Source organism: Hyperoodon ampullatus (assembly GCF_949752795.1).
Source record: "Hyperoodon ampullatus genome assembly, chromosome: X".
In the NCBI taxonomy this organism is placed as follows: Eukaryota; Metazoa; Chordata; class Mammalia; order Artiodactyla; family Ziphiidae; genus Hyperoodon; species Hyperoodon ampullatus.
The window spans coordinates 29,183,287-29,204,975 of NC_136913.1; the positions used below are offsets into that span (position 1 = coordinate 29,183,287).

Genomic DNA, 21,689 nt, shown 5'->3' on the forward strand with positions numbered 1-21,689 from the left:
GTCTCCATTGGGTGATTTTCCTTTTTTTTTTTTTTTTTTTTTGCGGTACGCGGGCCTCTCACTGTTGTGGCCTCTCCCGCTGTGGAGCACAGGCTCCGGACGCGCAGGCTCAGTGGCCATGGCTCACGGGCCCAGCCGCTCCGTGGCACGTGGGATCTTCCCGGACCGGGGCACGAACCCGTGTCCCCTGCATTGGCAGGTGGACTCTCAACCACTGCGCCACCAGGGAAGCCCATCTTAAACTGTGTTTTAAATGCTTAAGCTGTAGGGGTTTTTTTCTTTCCCAGAGTTGAAATACTTTTTATATACGGTTTAATATGATGGCGTTTTTTTGTTTCTTTAAGACAAAATAATCATGTTAGTAGACACTATACCATTTCCTTAACAATAATATCTTCCTCCTGAAAGGAGTTTTAAGAAACTGGAGTTTTTGAGACATAGAATAGCATCAAGAATATAAATATAAGAAGCATTCTTCTGTTTTGTTTTTTGGTTTTTTTTTACATCTTTATTGGAGTATAATTGCTTTACAATGGTGTGTTAGTTTCTGCTTTATAACAAAGTGAACCAGTTATACATACACATTAACACCTAGCAATTTTATGTGTATGTCCCTTCTTTCCTGAATTTTCATCCTGCTTATAATTTGAAACACAGCTGATGTTGACCATTGTTTCCTCCTATGAAAAGCTCCCTTCTAAATCAGCCTCACAGTAAATTCACTCCACAGTGTATTGAGATGTAAGAAAACATCAAAGCTAATATATCCTTGACTACACTGCATAATATGAAAGAAAAGCTTCTAATAAAACTTTGCCCACTGCCAGACAATTTAAGGGTAATGAAACTATAGATTCTTTGTTTTATATAGAGTAACAGAGGGATCGAATCACCCAACCTTCAACCAGACATGCTGCTTTCTACCTTGGCGATATGTCATTTAAAAGATATAGAACATGAATTTGTATTTAGCTACCTAATTGCACCTTTTCATTTTGGCAGATGGATTTTTAACATGGAGAAAAAAGACATTTATCTGCTGTTTCGAAGTAGTCCCCTGCCTTCAAACTCTCTGTCCTTCTTTTTCTATTCTTGTCTCCTTTGCCTTTGTCATTCTCTGCCCAACTCTCCTCTTGTCTGTTTTTCTTCTCTAGGACACAGCTCTCTAGACCATATTAGTTCACAGAGTAATAAGAGCTGATTTGAGGACTTAGGCTGAACTCTCTGAACTGCCTGGCAGAGTCTGATGTTATGGAAACGTAAAAACCCAAGCCCTCTGTAGCACGAAACATGGTGGAGGGCCAGAAATCATAGCTCCCGGTTGCTCAGTGTGCCCTCTTCCTAAAATCACGGCATCACAGAAGGAAGAAGAGAGCTACAGAGAGCACTTGGTCCAGTTCTCATTGGGTGTATTGCCAAGTCTATGAATGTCTAAACTGAGAAAGGATGCTTATCCTTTTCTTAAAGGTCACTATGGGCTGAGCCCCACCATTTCTCTCATTATCCTTCTCCAGTTCTTTATCATTCTTATGGTCCAGAAAACCTTTCTGATTTGGAGGATGTTGAGTACATCCTCTGGTAGCAGAAGAGTCTGTTCGTATTTCCTATGTTACTCCTAGGCATCTCTCAGAGAGAAGTGGTCTACTGGCTGCCTGGTTGGCCCGGGGTGGTGGTGGTGGGGGGCTCCGCCTGAGTGAAACAACCTTCAAGCAGAAAATCTAGCAAGAAATAGAAGAAAAGTGATGATGCCGCGCTGAGCTCATGGCCAGACCTGTAGGTATCTATACTTGACTTTGCATTGTTAAACATTAAGAGGAAAAAAAAATTCCCCCCAAAATGCCAGAGAAGTAGTCAGAATATGCTTGAGCTAAAGAGCTGAACGGATTCAATTTTAAAAATTCCAAAAAATAAGTTCCAGATCAATATGAAATTTTAAGCTTTTGTAACTGGAGTTCTTGTTAATTTTTATAGAGTATATAAATTGTATATGAAAATAGTTAATTTTTTACTTTCTAGAATAAAAGCCTTCTGCCTTTATGTGTAGCTATTAAACAGATCCGATAGTGAGATTCAGTGAATTTTTTGTGCTGAAAGATGTTTTTTCCCCTTTGATTCACAGTTTATAAATGCACCTAAGCAACTGCTTTGCAGTCATCATTTGAAGGTCTGAAATTTTACACTAAAAAATGTCCTTGAAGCAATAAAAAAAGAAAAATAACCACAGCCTTCCCCCAATCCTCCCCTGCCACATCACTACCACAGACACACACACTGGAGCTACTTGCTTTAGAAATGACACACAATCGGATGATGGTTCTATGCGACTGGAATCAGTGCTCCTTCTCAGGAGATTGTTAAACGGTTGCTGGGCAATTTCGCTTGGGGCTGCCAGATGATTCTGGTCTTGCATATATTCAAAGGTTGATCCAATATATGGTAACTCTCATAAGTGTGTCCCAGAATTATCATTTCATCTCTTGCAGGAATGCCAATGCCAACAACAGCTGTTTCTTATCTCAGTGTACCAGTGGAAGCTTGTCATCCTTCACAAAGCTAGCCTACGCGATAGACACGCACACGTCTCTTATGCCTGATGTGGCCATTTTTAGTAGCCCATCAAAAGCAGATTTACTGGCAAATAGTTTTTATGACACTATGCTGTCCTTTGGTATTTTCTTATACAGATGTTTCTATAACCGCTATACGTAATTCCAACGCAGCTTTGTGATTCAGATTCTCGAGTGTAAAAATCATCCATTATCATATGGCAACAGCACCGTGGGGTATTGTCTACTGAATTTAAATAGCAAACTACATACGAGTTTATTTATTCCAAAACCAACCTCTGAATTTCCCCCTGCGTTACAGATGCAGTATGTTATTAAGAGCAAGAAAGGGTAGCAGTTCTCCCTTCAAATGCTTCTCCTCCCTTGAGGTAACAGGATTCAATATTGTGCCCAAGGCATTTTTGAAAATCACAAACACAGGCTCCAGTGTTTAAGGGAAGTTCTTATTTCAACCACTTTCTAATGCATGATGAACAGAATGGGCCAAGTGATGCACCCTGGTGTTAAGCCATGTTTTAATCGACACAGGGGCCTAACCAGAAAATGAAGAAGAATGCTAATATCAGTTAAACTGTGTTAAAAGAGCACTCTCTGGAATTCAGACCCTCATACATTCATTAATCTTTCTACTTTAAAAAAAATTTTTAATTTAATTTAATTTATTTTTTTATACAGCAGGTACATATTAGTCATCAGTTTTATACCCATCAGTGTATACATGTCAATCCCAATCACCCAATTCATCCCACCCCACCCCCACTTTCCCCCATTGCTGTCTATACGTTTGTTCTCTACATGTGTCTCAATATCTGCCCTACAAACCGGTTCATCAGTACCATTTTTCTAGGTTCCACATATATGCGTTAATATACAATATTTGTTTTTTTCTTTCTGACTTACTTCACTCTGTATGGCAGTCTCTAGGTCCATCCACGTCTCAACAAATGACCCAATTTCATTCCTTTGTATGGCTGAGTAATATTCCATTGTATATATGTACCACATCTTCTTTATCCATTCGTCTGTCATTGGGCATTTAGGTTGCTTCCATGACCTGGCTATTGTAAATAGTGCTGCAATGAACATTGGGGTGCATGTGTCTTTTTGAATTATGGTTTTCTCTGGGTATATGCCCAGTAGTAGGATTGCTGGGTCCTATGGTAAATCTATTTTTAGTTTTTAAGGAACCTCCATACTGTTCTCCATAGTAGCTGTATCAATTTACATTCCCACCAACAGTGCAAGAGTGTTCCCTTTTCTCCACACCCTCTACAGCATTTGTTGTTTGTAGATTTTCTGATGATGCTCATTCTAACTGGTGTGAGGTGATACCTCATCGTAGCTTTGATTTGCATTTCTCTAATAATAGTGATGTTGAGCATCTTTTCATGTGTTTGTTAGCCATCTGTATGTCTTCTTTGGAGAAATGTCTATTTAGGTCTTCTGCCCATTTTTTGATTGGGTTGTTTGTTTTTTTTAATATTGAGCTGCATGAGCTGTTTATATATTTTGGAGATTATCCTTTGTCCACTGATTCATTTGCAAATATTTTCTCCCATCCTGAGGGTGTCTGTTCTTTAATTCTTCTAGATCTTCATTAAGCATTCTTGCATCTTCTCGATCTTTGCCTCCATTCTTTTTCCTCAGTCCTGGATCATCTTCACTATCATTATTCTGAATTCTTTTTCTGGAAGGTTGCCTATCTCCACTTCATTTCGTTGTTTTTCTGGGGTTTTATCTTGTTCCTTCATCTGATACATAGCCCTCTGCCTTTTCATCTTGTCTATCTTTCTGTGAATGTGGTTTTCGTTCCACAGGCTGCAGGATTGTAGTTCTTCTTGCTTCTGCTGTCTACTTTTCTTATATTTGGTGGATTTGGAGTTTAATAACATACTTGGGTCAAAAGAAAGTGGGGGCAGTGTATAAAAATAAATAAAATACAGCATTCACTGGGGACAACAGAGAAACCTCACCTACGGGGTTATGAAAAAGGCACTAGGGAGGATCAACTAGCCACTGGCACTTGGCTCCTCAGAAGTATGCAAATTCCAGGAATGGTTTTATGGACACAGTCTATCAAGATTGACTCTAGAGCGACGTTTCTTGACCTTTTGCTACTATGTGCCCCCAACTCCAGGTATTTTTTTAGACATTTTTGTTCCTGATCACCTTAGGCCACAGATATACCGTATAGACCTCTGTTTCTGTATTGTATGTATCTGTGCTCTACATATAAAGAGTAAGATTTTTACATCCCCCCAAAACCAATTTGACCCCTTGGGGGCATTATCACTCCTGTTGAGAATTCTTGATCTAGAGGAAGTGATGGAGGGGCTGGGGGAGAAAGGAAAACCCCTTCTGTGCCTGTAAGATGACCTCAACTAGCTTATTTGACACTGAGTGACCTGTGAGGTGGGTATTATTATTATTTTTATTTTGCAGATGATGAAAGAGTTAAGATCACATGGAATGATACATCTAAGGTCATAAGTCGGTAAGTATTAGATCCTAATTTTGGTTTATTACTCAAACTGAAGTCAGATGATTCAGGAAATGGAGAAAACAAAGCTGTTGCCTGTCTACTTTGTACCACACACTGTATGTTTCTTAATGTAATCCTTCCAAACTCCCTCTGTGGTCACACTATTCTATTGTTGCACATAAAGAAACTGATGCTCAGAAATGGTCAGTAAAGTAACCCAGCTAGTAAACGGTCACACAGCTAGTAACGAATGTATCCAGGATTGCCACCACGTCTCCTCTTCCCTGGTAACAGAACTTCTAACTGCTGGGTACAGCAAGGTTCCCAAGGCTTATGAATATCAGTTGAGGATATTCAGGTGAGGCTTCTGGGAAAGTTCTTTAAAGGTGGCTGACTAAATTGAAAGGTAGCTTTGCCCTTTTCCCATCTTCTTTCTTCCTGCCTTAGATGTCATGATGTCCAGAGCTATAGTAACCAGGAGAACAGAAGCCGTCTTGGTTGCAGTTCCCCAGAAGTAGACAGAGACAAGGATATGAGTGCAATGAGTTTGAGCCATGATTTAGGGAAGCACTGGTAGAAGAGCCGGAAGTGAGACACAGAAGGGAGGAAAGCTGATAAAGTTTGCATTATTGCTTCGGACACCTGGGGCCCAGTGCAGCTGGGGCTTCAGCGTAGAACACACTGAAGAGTTATCCCTCACACCCCCCAGGGGAACAGGGAACTTATCTACTGTTGCTTGAGGGCTATTCCTGGAGTATGGGGAGCCTTTGACTCCCCGGCACTTGTGGCCTGCCCCTCGTGCTGATGAGCAGGTTCTGACGGCCAGAGAAGAAGGCCTTAAAGGCAGAGTCACAGGTATGTGCAGCTGGAAGCCTACGCTTGGTGAGCCTGGGCATGGTGAATGCAAGAGGGGATATAGGCAGGACTCTGACAACTTAAGCTACAGGAGCTATGCACTAAGAATGACTGAGGAAAAGATATGAGAAATCTGCATTCCTGACGAATATGCAGTTATCATTCCGGTTTCTCTCTGGATTTCTATGTGAGAGGCTTATAAACCCCTACTTTCTGTAAGCCACTGTTATTTGAGTTTTCTGTTACATTCAGGCAAACCTGCTTCTAACTGAACCACTCTCACTCACTCAAACCTTCTATGGTTGCTCACATCATTCCTGGCTTACATTTTAAATGGCTGAATAGTATTCCATTAATGGAAGTACCATGATTTATTGAAGAAGTTCCCTCTTTGGGAATATTTAGGTTGTTTCCAGTTTTTCACTGGTATGAGTAAGGCTGCAATGAACATCTTTGTAGAGAAAACTTTGTACAGATTTTTCTTAATTTTCTTAAGCAAAATTCCTAGAAGTATATTTACTTGATTCAAGGAGAGGAACTTTTTTTTTTTTTCCAGTACGCAGGCCTCTCACTGTTGTGGCCTCTCCCGTTGCGGAGCACAGGCCCCGGACGCGCAGGCTCAGCGGCCATCGCTCACGGGCCCAGCCGCTCCACGGCATGCGGGATCTTCCTGGACTGGGACACGAACCCGTGTCTCCTGCATCGACAGGCGGACTCCCAACCACTGCGCCACCAGGGAAGCCCAGGAGAGGAACATTTTAAGGGCATTTTATACAAATGACATTCTTGCCAACAGGAGTCTTTCTTTATTGATCAAGGTGGAAAGAGAAAACTCCACAGTCCACAGGTCAATGGCATTCAGTTGGTGTAATTCTCAAGGCACGTTAGATATACTGCATGATACAGTGGACTATTTGAGAACATGCCTTTCACATCCCCTCTTTCCATGATAGCCTATAAACTTTTTGAGCTCAGAAAGGCATTCAGCACAGTGGCTTTCTATCTCAAATCCCAACCTAGAGTCCTGAGGGGTATCTGGATCACTAAGGGTGTCCAGAACACATATTCAGAAGGACTGTATTTGAGTCCTGACTCCACCATCATTGCACAATCTGAAGCAAGTTTTGTTTTCTCCCTGAGCCTTATTTTTCTTATATGCAAAATGGGAATAATGATATCTCCCTTACCAAAATGTTATCAGGATAAAATGAGAAAATGGATATAAAATTGCTTTGCAAAATGTTAATCACCATACAAATCCCATTTGTAATCACATACTTATGGGATGTTGTCTGAATGATAGTAATCCTGGAATCAATCTCTCTGCCTCAATGGGCAGCATTGGTCTTTAACCAGCGTGAATGATGAACAGATTAGTTCATATATGATACAATGGGAAATAGAGGGTCATAGAATATTTTATAATCAGAGCATTCTGATGATAAAAAGATAAGATGGTTCTTGTGGTGCTATATACAGTGGATTAGAGGTAGGAGAGTGTGGAGTTTGAGAGGTAGTTCATACGTGAATTTGGTGCCCAGTGAAAGTGAGAAATCATAGATGACTCTATATACTTCTAAGACTTAGGAGGCAATTGGGAGTTTCACTGACAGGAAAAATAAACTGGGAGGTGAATTTCAGATAAATTATGTGTTTAGGTTAAAATATTTGTAAGGTGGGTCTTTTCACTGAAACTCAGTGAAAGAACAAGACTGTAAGTACTGTAAGTACTGTAAGACCGTAAGACTGTAAGTATGGTAGCTGACGCTATAAAAATGGCTGGACTCTTTAAGGAAAGAAGGCTGTTAAGAGAACTGTACCCTGAGGAATGCACCAAAATGGTGGTGGCAATAGAAAAGCTGCAAAGAACTGTTGGTGGGATGTAAATTGGTACAGCCACTATGGAGAACAGTATGGAGGTTCCTTAAAAAACTACAAATAGAACTACCATATGACCCAGCAATCCCACTACTGGGCATATACCCTGAGAAAACCATAATTCAAAAAGAAACATGTACCCCTATGTTCATGGCAGCACTATTTACAACAGTCAGGACATGGAAGCAACCTAAGTGTCCATCTACAGATGAATGGATACAGAAGATGTGGCACATATATACAATGGAATATTACTCAACCATAAAAAGAAACGAAATTGAGTTATTTGTAGTGAGGTGGATGGACCTAGAGTCTGTCATATAGAGTGAAGTCAGAAAGAGAAAGACAAATACCGTATGCTAATACATATATATGGAATTTAAGAAAAAATATGTCATGAAGAACCTAGGGGTAAAACAGGAATAAAGACACAGACCTACTTGAGAATGGACTTGAGGATATGGGGAGGGGGAAGGGTAAGCTGTGACAAAGCGAGAGAGAGGCATGGACATATATACACTACCAAACGTAAGGTAGATAGCTAGTGGGAAGCAGCTGCATAGCACAGGGAGATCAGCTCGGTGCTCTGTGCTTATCCCACCTAGAGGGGTGGGATAAGGAGGGTGGGAGGGAGACGCAAGAGGGAGGGGATATGGGGATATATGTATACGTATAGCTGACTCACTTTGTTATACAGCACAAACTAATACAACATTGTAAAGCAATTATACTTCAATTAAGATGTTTAAGAAATAAAAAAAGTGGTGAAGGCCAAACCAGATCATACAAGCTGATGGAGCAGGTAGACAGAGGGGAAGTAGCAGGAATTAGGTTCTAACCAAGCAATTGAGAAGCTGTGTATGAAATGAGGATAACGTAAATGCGGAGGGGGAGTATCTGAGGGTCAGTCATGCCTCTCTCCTGTCCTGTAAACCAGCCCATTTGATTCGTTTCTTTATGCAATTTGTTTAGGGTCTTCTTTATAATAATAAATTACATGAAACTTATTTCTACATTTTTACGTCCTAAGGTCATAATCAAGATTATAATACAGTGTTTCAGTTTTCATGTAGTTATCAATGCCACATGTATATGTATATATGTCATTTTTCCCCACTGCAATTGCTTTCTGTACGATTTCTATTCTCTTTTGATGTGATCCATATAGTTCCTGTAGCAAGAGTAAGTTTTCTGTCATTTAAATGAAAGGCCAAGTTAAATTTAACACTTTCCAAAACATTAAAATAAGAACAGTATTTTATATGTCTGTATCATATATCAAAAGTAAAGATTCAATGAAAACTTTAAGATCACTTACTAAACTTTCAAAGATGGGCAGATTTTCCATAAAGATTTCAACAGCCAAGACAGATGGGTTACATTCCAGAGGGGAAGGTCACAAGAGTGATGAATGAGACCTCTAATGTCTGCCATAGCTGTGAAAATCTTTATGGCTAACTAAAATTCCTCATGAATAACAACGTGTAAATATTATATGAGCTGTCAGACAGATAACACAGCTCTGAGACCATCGCGTATGGTGGACAGAATATCACACCATGGGATTTGTCATTTAGAATATCAGGCTGACATTTGATCTGGGAAGTCAAGAGTTCATACTAAACTACTTGGCAAGGTGACTGAGTTGTGGAGATAAACACTATGTCTAATATCCAGCGCTGCTGGCTGCACCATCCCACAAAGTCTAATAACCAATACTTGGTGTCATTACTCGAGAGAAAAGCTCCTTCAAACTGACTTATACAAAACTCCAGGAACCTCACTGTGATTATTAAGACAGTAAGAAAAAAAATCAAGCCTCATAAGGCCCAATATAGGAGGATAGGTGTCTATATAAATCGAGCCATGACTGACTCATGGAATTTCTGAATAATTTCTAACAGAATTGGCTGACTGTATTACCACAGAACTTTCCTCTGGGTAAAGGTGGCTACAGTCTATAGGCCATCTGGGTTAGCCAGGTTACTAACAAATCAGCGCAATATTGCCAGGTGCGTTTAGTATCTCTCCAGATGTGCTTTTAAAAAACAGCAGGCAGTCAACACCATCTGCTGAATGCTCTCTGTGTGAATGGTATTGTACTAGGCACCAGGGAAATTTCGAGGAAAGTAAAATTTGAATCCTGAGCCAGTAGGGAGCCACTCAGTTATTAAAAACCAAATGACTATAGATGGGATGTATATCCATGTAGGAGGCAAGATAAGAGTGAGAAAGAGCTAAGAAGGTGATAGCAATAAAAGCAATAAGAGGGTGGAAGAGAGTACATTTTGGCCTCAATTCTTTACTGCATTGTAAAAGAATTAAATACGTATACCTTAGTCAGAGCCACAGGGCTGGCAGAGTGTGCTTCCCAGCCCCTTGTCCTTGAGCTTGACCATATGATTTGCTTTGGCCAGTGGGGCTTCAGCAGACATGATATGAACAGAAGCTTGTGCTCTTACGCTCTGGTGAGCTGCCATGAGCACATGCCCCATGTGGCCTCCGATCCTTCAGCCTGGGACTCAAAACCCACCACATTTAGAGACAATCTGAACTGACCCAGCAGCCAACCTGTAGATCAAACCTAGCCAACCTGCAGCCTGAAGCAGAGCTCCCCAGTCAAACTATCTAGATCACCTGAACTATAGTTGACCTGTAGACCCGGAAGTATGACAATAGAAACTTTCCATTCTCATATAGGAGGGCGAGAGGGGGAGAGAGCAAGGGAGGAAAAGGAGGAGGAGGAGGGAGGGGGAGAGGGTGCAGGAGAGAAGAAAGAACATCAGAGAGATTAAAGAATAGAAAAATAGGGGCTTCCCTGGTGGCGCAGTGGTTGAGAGTCCGCCTGCCGATGCAGGGGACGCGGGTTCGTGCCCCGGTCCGGGGGGATACGACATGCCGCGGAGCGGCTGGGCCCGTGAGCCATGGCCGCTGAGCCTGCGCGTCCAGAGCCTGTGCTCCGCAACGGGAGAGGCCACAACAGTGAGAGGCCCACGAACCACAAAAAAAAAAAAAAAAAAAGAATTAAAAAATATTCGCAAGCCAAGTCTCCTCCAATTGTTACTAGCCACTTCCTCTACTATCATCCAAAGAGTTGATGGGGATTATCCCCTTTAGTATATGCAGTTGAGACTTGTGGGTTGCCACTCACTAGTCCCTGGAACCCCTTCTCTGAAGCTGATAATCCATAATGGTTACAAGTGTGAACTGGAATGTGTTATTAAGCTTCTCCCGTCTCACTTTTCTCTTCCGTGAAGTGGAGACAATAATAGTCCTTAGTTTACAGGGCTGTTGTGAGGATTAAACAGGTTAATCCATGTGAGATGCTTTCCTCAGCGTTAAGAGCTCAATATTTTTTGTATTCCTATTCCCACCCCTATCATTATTATTATCATCATAATTAATGTAGTGAGTTATCAGGATATGTATTCTATTAACTAACTCACTGCCAGTGTGAGGAATCCCAGGGTAACCAGGCAAAACGAGAGAGACTCTATGGTCCTAGAGTTAAACAGACTGTTAACCACCAAGTCATGGGCCTAGGAAGCGACTCCACTAAATAATCCCTCTTCTTCCTTTCCCAGCCGTTTGCTGACTCTTCAAAAAAATTTTAGGCAGTTCTCATAGAGTAATAAAACTTGAAAGAAGACAAATCTTCCTTTTGGCATTCTGATGTTGGTGTCAACTACAAAAGTCAGCTGTGTTTCATCATTCTATATTAGTATTGCTTAGGGACTCAAAACAACTAGGTAAGCATTTATAGAAAGAAATAAAACATTTCATTTTCATTTCTATTTTCAGTTCTGATTTTTAAATTAAATTTCACATTACCAAACTTACTATCTTCTTTTTTGTTCTATTTAACTTGGTGCAGGTGGTTCATGTTAGGGTAAGTATCTGACCTGTTCTGTCTAAGACATAAGCTGTGCTGCCCTTTACTTTGTCCTAAGATAGCAAGGGTTCTAGTGAGCTTCTGTGTTGGGCTCCAGGAATAACCAAGGATTTGGTTTCAAAACTTTCCCTCTTCTCCTGACAGCTCTAATGGATGCATCTGCTCCAGACTGCCTGGGCCAAGTCTTTTGAATTAGTCTTTCTCTTGATAGCTGCCCTAGGTCAAGTTCTACAACATGAACTCTCACCTTTTACCTTTTGAGACTAAATCCCACTGTCCTTAACCCACATCATAAATGAGCTCATTCCATTCCATTCCTCCTCTACATTTTTTCCCAGACATTTCCTGCTCAGATTTTCTCTTTCAAGTCAAATTGCCCCCATGTTGACTAATCCTTCAATTATTCTCTTGTCTGCCTATTTGTAGCTCATTAAAACATTAGCACTCTCTAAAACCTATATTTATATTCATTATACATACATAAGAAATCCCTTTTCTGGACAAAAGGGCTATAAGGAGGCTACAGGTGAAATTGGAAAGGGGGATAGTCATCATATCAGAATGGATAAGGAGAAGAGAGAACCTGATTTTCATCACTGAATACATCCTGTGACTCTTGCTAAGTGAAATCAAGGCACAAGTAATCAGAAGCATTCTCTGCCAGATCCCTATCAGATGAAATAGTCTCCACCTTTGATTTGCATGCAGCTCCAGGGACAATGTGCATTAATACCAGTCTATACAGAACATCTCATTTTCCTCACTGTAGAATTCCTCCTTCCACAACACTCCTGTAACACCCACTATTTACCGCAACTATAGAGGGTCATGGTTGCTTTAATAGGTCTATCTCTTTTTACAGGTCTAACTCAACTGATTTAGAATTTGAGTGTCCCAAAGCCAGGATTCTGTCTTTCTCATCTTCCTATTCCAAGTGCCTAGTGTTTGTTAAGAAATACGTGAATGAATGAATGGATGCTACAGGCACAGTAAGTCAGATCATGTCGCTTCGTAGCTTAGAACCCTCCCAAGTCTTCCCTTCATACTAAGAACAGATTCCGCCTGCTTTTAACTGTAGTCGACAAGACTCTACCTGGTCTGGCTGCTGGGTGCTCAATGACCTCCTATTATTCAGCATCTTGCTTCCTTGGCTTCAGTCATACTAGCCTCTTTATTTTTCCTCAACCCCCCTAAGTATGCTCCCATCTCAGGGCCTTTGCATTTACTGTTTCCTCTACCTGGAACCCTTTGCCCCCCCATATCTGCCTGGTGTGCTTCCTCATTTCTCTATGAAATGTCACCGCCCTGACCACCCCATTTAAAGAGTTCTTTTCCCCTATCACCTCTAGCCCCTTTAGACTTCTTTATTCTTCTTTATCAAACTGATCATGACCTGACTGCCTTCTCCTAGTAAAATTCAAGCTCCATGAGAGAGAAATTTTCTTCTATTTACTACTGTTTCCCCAGTACCTAAAAAGAGTTTGACCTATATTGGTCATTGAATAGACATTTGTTGAGTGACAAAATGAATCAGTTCTTAGCTGGCTGAAAATAAAGTGAAGCTCATAACTTTTTTAGGACATTAGGCTAGGCACTAGACTAAGTTCCTTCCTATCATATTAGAGTGGGAATAACCTTTAGAGTGAGCAGTTATTCATTCAATCAAGGCACATCCTGCATCAATCTGCAAGGTGTCAGATGCATGACATTAAAAAAAAAAAGAGCGATGCATATCCTTTACCCTTGTGGTGCTCACACTCCAACCCATTTCCTTTTATGATCTATTTTACTGAGTCTCCTTCATTCTAACCCTTGCCTGTCATTGGTATGTATCCTGCTGAGCTTTAGGTGTGAGGCAAGGGGCTGATGTAATTTTATGCTGTCCCAAAAGTCCTTACCCATTAATGGAGCTCATGAGGTCAGACACCTTAAATAATGATCATCACTACATACACTGGACAAAATCATCAACATCGTTATGAAAGCAAGAATAAATCAAGTCACCCAGTGACTAGAGTGAGTCTATTATAATGCTTTTTTGCTCAGATGCTTCTAAATGTCTGTCAGGTACATTGCCCTGTCACAGATTGGGTTCCCCAGGAAGCAGACTCTAAGACAAAGTTCAGAGAGCAGGGCATTTAGTACGTTGTGCCTTTGCGATCAACACCTATGGAAAGGAGAAGAAGGAAGCAGGAAAGGCAACAGGGAGAAGTCAAGCAAGGATGCGGCCCGGTGACAGTCTCACTCAACCCCTCGGGGAGCTGCCCGTGGAAGGGGTGTGATCTTAGGCAAGGTAGCTGAGGCCATTCCCGAAGGGACAGTCAGCTGAAGGTTGTCTCTTCATTGAAGGGGACCTCGAAGTGCAGAAAAGTAGTCTCACATGATTCCCAGACAGAGGTCATTCTACTTAGTGTTCCACGTGACCCTACTGCAGTGGCCCCAAACTGTCCAGGGGTTTGGTATACAGGAGTGGTCATCAACCAGGGGCAATTCCACCCTCGAGGAGGCATTTGACAATCTCTGGAGACATTTTTGGTTATCACGACTGAGGGAGAGTGGTAGTACCGGCATGCAGTGGGGAGAGGCCAGGGACGGTGCCTGGCCATAGTAGTTAAGAGTGGATCCAAAGGTTAAAGACCAATGCTGCCCGTTGAGGCAGAGAGATTGATTCCAGGATTACTATCATTCAGACAACATCCCATAAGTATGTGATTACAAACATGATTTGTATGGTGATTAACGTTTTGCAAAGCAACTTTATATCCATTTTCTCATTTTATCCTGATAACATTTCGGTAAGGGAGATATCATTATTCCCATTTTGCATATAAGAAAAATAAGGCTCAGGGAGAAAACAAAACTTGCTTCAGATGGTGCAATGACGGTGGAGTCAGGACTCAAATACAGTCCTTCTGAATATGTGTTCTGGACACCCTTAGTGATCCAGATACCCCTCAGGACTGAACATCCTATAATGCACAGGACAGCCCCCACGATCAAGAATTGCCTGGCTTAAGATGCCACTAGTGCCCAGGTCAAAAAATGTCTGGTTACAGTCTGGCCTTGGCTTATGAGATGGTCTTCATCCTAAATAGACAGTAAATAAGTGAGCCAATCAGATGCTCTTTCTTAGAGAGCCTGATTGTAATACACAGAGAGAAATTTAGATGGTAGAGAGGTGGGGAAGTTAGAAAAAAGTCAGGGAGCTAAAGAAGAAAACAAGTCACAAGGCAGTGGAAACTATGAGTAAGGAGGAGGTGGAGGGAAGAGAGAAGCTGTGTACTAAGGGAGCCTGAAGTCTATGGCAGCAAAGGCAAATACAGAGAGAAGCAAACACATGCTGCATGGCGAACGTCGTTCCCTATGCTTCCATGTATCCTTAAAATGCCCCTCTCCTCACCTAAGCCCATCCTTGTTCCTTCCAGCCTTAAAGAGACACAGCGCATTCCGAAGCACATCTGCAGTAGACTGAAATCAAGATGATTGTTACTGCTGATATCTGAAAGTATATTTAAAAATTCAAAAGGGGGGTTTTTTAAACCAGGAATAGTTTATGTAAGTCTACAAAAAAACCCAAAATGCCTTTTGTCCTCACCTCAAAGTCCTCACCAAAAAGTATTTTCTAATCCCAAACTGGCTGTGTTCTGAAAATGGAAAACATCCAAATAGAAAAAACAAGAGTAATGATTTTTGCCCACAGGGATGTGATTCCACCATTTCTGTTGTGCAAAGCTTTGTATTTTGAGACAGATGACAAAATGCTACCCTAGGCCAAACGCACCAATGCCTTCATTTTCTGGGGAGTGTAAAAATATACCTTTCAGAGCCAGCATTCCACGAAAATAGTGCCCCTGTCAGGAAACTGATCCAGTGCTGTGATGCTGGTCTCCCTGCCTAGGTCCTCATGAGGCCCAGAGGAATCTGTCATGATGAGGAAGATGAAATGGGAAAGAAACAGGTGCTTGCCTCATCTCTGCCATGCCACGAGGCTAATTTCCATGCAGGTATGTGATGAAGGAGAGGTGGTTGGTGACCAAGCTAAACCTCACCGTTTAGCTCGAGAGCCAGATAATGCACAGGGTATCACAGTAGCTTCATGAAGCCTATAGGAGAGGTCCATGCTCTCGGTGTCCCGCTCAGATCCCTTCTCCCCAGCTGGCATACCCACCCCCAGCTTCTGTGAGCACTGGCTGCTACGGGCCCACTGCCCCCAGCTCCAGAGTACCTCCCTCAGGGAAATGGAAACTGCCTCGCTGTCCACTACGCCCCAGAAATCCACGGCCAATGGCTGACTGACACGGGGGAGCAGAAAGCCCAGCTCCCTTGCCTCAAAATGGGGCCAACTGCGGGGGGCAATTCATGCTCCAGAGTTCCTGGTAGGATCAGGCTGAGGTGAGCCTCCGCCTCCTTGCTTAGCCTGACTCCCTGACCACTCTTCCCCCTACCTTATCCTGCTTCCCTCCCTCCCTCCCCTTCACCTGAGAGATGCTCGCTCAACAGCTTACTCGTACAAGAAACCCTGTGTAGGGCTCTATTTCTGTGGAATGTTACCAAAGGCGAGGGTGATCAACCATCCTCGTGAGCCCGGGACTGAGGGGGTTTCCTGGGACATGGGAGTTAAGTGCTAAAAGCAAGAACATCCCGGACAAGCCGGGACAAATGGGCATCCTACCTCAGGCAGATAGATCTTTGGGGCCTGAGCTTTGCCTCCAGGGACTTGGGTGATCCGAATAACATAAATAAATTTGCTGGTGTTCTGGTAAACCAGCTATGCCAAAATGAAAAAGAAAGACTTGATTTGCAGTATTTGCCAGTTTGGGAGGTGGGCGTAAATATTCCCACTATGGCTGATTTCAAGCTACCAAAGGTCAGTTTGACAACCAGCTCTCAATTCCTGTATATATAACACTCAGCTCTCTTGAGCTAGTAGAAGCCAGTTCAAGCACACAAATTCCCACAGCAGAAACGGAGAACTTTCCTAAGCTTCCTCCTGTGTTCAAATAAATGGGTATGTGGGGCCAATGATGCAAAATTTTGTTACTAAGGATACTCTACAGCAAATAAATCTAAGATCTAAATTGGAGAATATAAGTTTGAGCTCAAGGCGAAAGGGCCATAGAAATAGGTTTTGAGAAGAGAGTGTAATGATTATCACCATGACTTCTTTTTGCAGGCATCTGAAAGTCTAACTTTGAATTTATGGAGGCGTTACCAGCATCACTGATAGGTTAGACGGCATTTGTTCCAAATTCCCAGCACTCAGGACAGCATGTGACTGTTGAAGAAATTGGCTCGAGTTGTTTTGCCCTGAGATTTTACCTGATGGCTTTAGGCTGAAAATCATCTCACATTGTACCTGCAAGCTTCTTCCTGACTTTTATCATGATGGCTTCTCTAAGCTGATCTGAGCTTTAAATTATGGGCCTACTCGTATTTCAAATTCATCCATCCCCTGAGGACAATGGTAGCATAGATCCCAGCACTGTTAAGTGAAATGTCAGCAATTATTAAGTGTGCTTAAAGTTTCTCCCCCTACCTTTTTTCTTATTAAGTGTGTGAGTGGAGGATGTGGCGGTGAAGCTTTGGCAACTCTCAAGATGTAAACAAACTTTTCAGCCTTATGTAGCAAGGAGAAACCGTAAGCACTTGGGTTACTTTAACAAGAGGAAAAGAGTTAACCAGGGATTTGATTAAGGCAGTTAAGATTATAAAGCCTGCAAGAAATAAGTGATCAGTTCTTTCTTTTTACAGTGTCTCATAATCTGAGAAATAGAAGATCACTCAGTGAAACCCATAGCTTTTAAATTCAGAATAAATAGTAAAAAGGAAATTCGTCTTCCGGAGTTCCACAGCCTTCAATAGAGTTTAATACTGCAAGAGGTCACTGGGTTAAGAGCTAGAGAACAAAAATTTTTGCCTTTATTGTTTTTTTCCCATCATAAAAGAAATACATGCTTATTAGTAAAAAACTCTTTAAAAGTAAGAAGTAAAACATAACAGCTGTTTCCATTTTGATGTATTTGATTTTCAGTCTTGTCTTTATGTATACCTTTCTGCTGTTTATATTTTATTTTCTAATAGAGTTCTGATCATACTGTCACGTTGAAGACAGCTTTTTCCCTTAATATATTACATGGCACAGTAGACATTTAGAAAAAGGACTATGTAAAGTTATGGATGCTATCAGTCATTGCTGAGAGGCAACATAAGAGGTCAAATTATTTACTGAGTGTCTACTATGTGGTAGTCACTATGCTAAATCTCATGCTACTGTGTTTTAACAATGGGAGGAGGAAATTTACCTCTTCTTTTGGGTATAAGACATAATTCATACTGTGAATGCTTTTACTGAACATTTACCAAGTCAGATACTGGGTTAGGTACTGGAGGATATAACTGTCAACAAGACTAAAACCATCCTGTTCTTATAGAGATCAGGGTCTACTCATTGATTACTTCTTTTTTTTTTTTTTTTTTTTTTGTGGTATGAGGGCCTCTCACTGCTGTGGCCTCTCCCGTTGCGGAGCACAGGCTCCGGACGCGCAGGCCCAGCGACCACGGCCCACAGGCCTAGCCACTCCGCGGCATGTGGGATCCTCCCGGACCGGGGCACGAACCCGTATCCCCTGCATTGGCGGGCGGACTCTCAACCACTGCGCCACCAGGGAAGCCCAGATTACTTTTTTTAATAGATTTTATTTATTGAATGATTGGTTTGGCTGTGTTGGGTCTTCGTTGCTGTGTGCGGGCTTTCTCTAGCTGTGGCGAGCGGGGGCTACTCTTCATTGTGGTGTGCGGGCTTCTCATTGCGGTGGCTTCTCTTGTTGCAGAGCACGGGCTCTAGGCACATGGGCTTCAGTAGTTGTGGCATGCAGGCTTCAGTACTTGTGACACACGGGCTTAGTTGCTCCGCGGCATGTGGGATCTTCCTCGACCAGGGCTCAAACCCATGTCCCCTGCATTGGCAGGTGGATTCTTAACCACTGCACCACCAGGGAAGGCCCTACTCATTGATTATTCAACTATTCATTAGTTACACAAGTAACTGCTGAGCTCTTATAATATGCAAAACACCACACTTTCAGATTAGAACCACGAAAAACATCTTCGGAAAGGAGAGGAACTACTTACACTGAGAATTAAATGCAAGAGAATGAATGCTACTTTTATGTCTAGTTTGACTCTAATAGGCGGATACTAAGTTACACTACCAAGTTGATAGTAAAGATACTAATAGCGGGCTTCCCTGGTGGCACAGTGGTTGAGAGTCCGCCTGCCGATGCAGGGGACACGGGTTCGTGCCCCGGTCCAGGAAGATCCCACATGCCGTGGAGCGGCTGGGCCCGTTGAGCCATGGCCGCTGAGCCTGCGCGTCCGGAGCCTGTGCTCCACAACGGGAGAGGCCACAGCAGTGAGAGGCCCGCATACCGCAGAAAAAAAAAAAAAAGGTACTAATAGCAAACACTTGTATGGCACTTATGTGCTAGGCACTGTTTTAAGTGTTTTACATATAATATAAACTATAAATATAGTGAAGTTTGATCTTCACTATAAAACTATGAGATAGTATTACCATATTTCATTGAATTGAAAACCCCATTGGACATAAGGTATATTTTGATTTCAGAGCTGTTAAAACATGGGTGGGGTATGTCAAATTTGATGAAATATGTTATTATTATCCCCATTTTACAAATGAGAGATAAAGAGATTAAGTATCTGAGCCAATATTTGACCCCAACTAATCTAGTTTCAGAGTCTGTACTCTTAACCAATATCCCATATCATTGGTGGGATGACAGCCCAGGGGCATCGAGAGAAAAATTCAGGCTCTATAAATCAACTTACTATGGCCAGACCAAGAGAAATAGAAGAGAGAAAAATCTGTGGCAATATCGGATAGACTAGACAGTCACTGGTCTGCCTGTTAGCTCTTAATGGGTAAGGCAATGCAAGGTGTGGCATAGAAGTTCAGAAACTGAGTTCTAATCCCAGATTTATTATAACCATCTGTATGACCTTGATTATGTCATTTGGTCTCTCTGCCTCTATTTTATCATCTGTGATGTAAGGGCAGGGCTAGAGTCCTTCAGTACCCCTCAAAAATTTTTTATTGCAGTCCACAGAAGGAATACATTTTACATTGTAACATAGTATACAGAGACAGACACACACACCTAACTGAAACCAAACTGTCAAAATGATACTTAACCTTGCTTGTGTAATGTACTCTAATTTTCTGTTTTCTAATCAGTTCCATTTCATTCCATTAAAAAATTGCTGGTTGCAAGTCATTAAACTGATTTCAGAATTCACTAATGAGTACTTTGAAAACAGCTCATATAGATACTGTCTAAGCTTCTCTCCAGTTAGGAAATTCCACAGCACAGGGGGACTCCTGGGGTGGAGCTGGAAACCCCAGGAAAGAAAGAGTTGACCTTTTTGCCTTATAAATACTCATTTTCTTTTCAATTGGACCGTGTTTTTACTACCTTCAGCAGAAAGTTCTCATTATTAAACTATCTGGCAAATATCACTTTAGGGCAAAGATTCCCATACTATGTTCTACAGCATGTTTAGTGAGAAATTAATTGGTATGCCTGAAAAAGGTTTCCATAGTCACTTAAGTAGGACGTAAGAGTCACTGACACTGTGCTCCTCTTAGAGTTTCAATGTATATTAAAAGCTACAAGAATTCCAACAGGAAAGAAATTTGCTTACCTTTATAACCTAGTGATTTTCCAATCTTACTGACACCAGAACTATTTTTTCAAGGGAGAGTTATTAACATCATACAGTACATTAATGTTCTGAGAAACTTGGCTTGGGAAATGGCCCTTTAGGGAATTCTAAAACTTGTGAAATATTAAGACAAATATAAGTTCTTTCTACTGTTATAGAAAGATTTCTACTTTTACTTAAATACATAGTTATCCTTCTTGGTGAGAAAGGTAAAATTTAGAACAGAAGCCCAGAGAATTGAGAAAATAGCCAGAAAAAAAATCTTGAATTCTTTTTTAAAAAAAGTTCCTAGGGCTTCCCTGGTGGCGCAGTGGTTGAGAGTCCGCCTGCCAATGCAGGGGACCCGGGTTCGTGCCCCGGTCCGGGAGGATCCCACATGCCACGGAGCGGCTGGGCCCGTGAGCCATGGCCGCTGAGCCTGCACGTCCGGAGCCTGTGCTCCGCAACGGGAGAGGCCACAGCAGTGAGAGGCCCGCGTACCGCAAAAAAAAAAAAAAAAAGTTCCTAAATTCTTGAAAATAACAAAAGACGGACATTCTTCAGACTACTAAGCTAGTGAATACTGTAGTACATTTTTAATCATTGACATATGAATATATTTTTAAAATATATAAAAATTTAAGGATAAATATATATTAAAATCACACTATTAGAATTTCTCCTTTTTCTTGGTTTAAGTTGCAGAAGTCAATCAGAAGTAGAATATTAAAGCTAGAATTAAAGGCAAGTAGTATCTATCAACAGATAAAGGTCATATTTTACCTATATTTTCTCTTCTCATTTTTCTCTCAGATCTAAGATAAAAGAAACAGCTTCTTTAACAAGTAGAGATCGGACCACCAAAAAGAAACAGTGAATACTTTAGTAAAAGGCCACCTCTCCCTATTGATAAGAAAACAAAGACACCTGGGTAATGTAATTTTCAAAGGGGAGGGTGTGTGAGAGAGTGTATGTGTGTGTGTGTGTGCGCGTGTGTGAGAGACAGAGAGACAGAAAGAGACAGTGAGTGTGTTTGACGGGGGTGCAGTTTGCGGCTCATCCTTATTTTTTCTTTTCTTTGTAACTTCTAAGCCTCAGAAATCACTCTATTTTTTTTTCCCGTGGTACGCGGGCCTCTCACTGTTGTGGCCTCTCCCGTTGCGGGGCACAGGCTCCGGATGCGCAGGCTCAGCGGCCATGGTCACAGGCCCAGCTGCTCCGCGGCATGTGGGATCTTCCCGGACCAGGGCACGAACCCGAGTCCCCTGCATCGACAGGCGGACTCTCAACCACT

At 41.8% G+C, this 21,689-nt stretch overlaps 1 protein-coding gene across 5 annotated transcripts in view; it reads right to left on the reverse strand.

Annotated features, from left to right (window-relative positions):
* Positions 1–21,689, reverse strand: part of DMD (dystrophin) — a gene marked incomplete at both ends in the record, with an annotated part of 2,093,893 nt that overhangs the window by 211,218 nt on the left and 1,860,986 nt on the right. The window lies entirely within an intron of this gene.